Here is a 1,186-nt window from a genome sequence, read left to right on the forward strand (position 1 = left end):
ACGTGAGAATAACGCCAGGTAAGGTAAGTGTAACGTTATAGTTAACGTGAGAATAACGTCAGGTAAGATAAGCGTAACCTCAGCTGCGAGGATATGTCGCTTTGGTCACTGTTGTTCACAATTCTCCCCAACAAATACGCACTTCTTCGTTATTGTTAGCTTTTATATTAGCAGTCCACTATTAAAGGAAACTCAAACACGGCTCAGAAATCAATATTCGGGAAACGTAGGTTGATTAATGCGATATAATAAAAGCTACTTTAGTACAACTGTTTCCATGTTGATTGCCAGGGTTGCCAGGAAGTCAAGTACTTCCTCGTTGGTGACGTGAACCAACGCGTCATACCGCCCCCTGGTGTCCTGGCGAATATCGCAGGCCAGTTTGGGAACTACAACCGAAACCAATGAAATGTCAATGTAATAAATCCATGACTAATAAATCACTTAATAGGACACATAGGAAAAATAAAATATATAAATATAAAAATACAGCTAAAATAAGTAATCAGTAAGACGGAAATGAAATACAGGTATTCCAAATAGTAGGCTACACTTAAAGTATTGTAGTGTTTTTATGAGCTGCATGTTAGAAAGAAAACACAATCACAAACATAGGCCTATTGCTCTCAGGCTTAACTCACTTTATTTTTCTGTGTGATGATTTCTGTTAAAAAGTATCCAGTAAATTAATTATTCATTACACACAAGATTATACACAAGAGCCTTGTTTTAAAAATATTAAGTGAAGAAGAAGAGGAGAAGACGCAGTCAGAAGATGTTCCACAGCATGTCCGCCCTGGTTGCAGCCTGTAGGAACAGTGAGACGAGACGTTAAACCCAGCAGACAGGTCTGTGGGATGGGAATGGAGGGAACTCTCCTAGATGTTTCTCTTCTGCTTCCCGCGCAGACAGAACTTCAGCAGGTCCTGGTTCAGACTTTCATCCAGATCGTCCTCTGCAGTGGCAGCTGGCCTGAGAGAGAGAGAAAGGCAGAGAGAGAGAGAGAGAGAGAGAGAGAGAGACACACACACAGAAAGAGAGAGAGACACAAAGAGAGAGAGAGTGTCACAGAGAGTGAGAAAGACACAGAGAGAGACACAGAGAGAGCAAGAGAGAGAGAGAGAGACACAGAGAGAGCAAGAGAGAGAGAAAGAGAGACACAGAGAGAGAGAGAAAGAGAGACACA

At 41.7% G+C, this 1,186-nt stretch overlaps 1 protein-coding gene across 1 annotated transcript in view; it reads left to right on the forward strand.

Moving 5' to 3' along the window:
* snf8 (SNF8 subunit of ESCRT-II) overlaps positions 1–1,186 on the forward strand; it is a 22,299-nt gene that overhangs the window by 14,474 nt on the left and 6,639 nt on the right. The gene's annotated exons all lie outside the window — the stretch shown is intronic.

This window comes from Etheostoma cragini, chromosome 21 (assembly GCF_013103735.1).
Source record: "Etheostoma cragini isolate CJK2018 chromosome 21, CSU_Ecrag_1.0, whole genome shotgun sequence".
NCBI lineage: Eukaryota > Metazoa > Chordata > Actinopteri > Perciformes > Percidae > Etheostoma > Etheostoma cragini.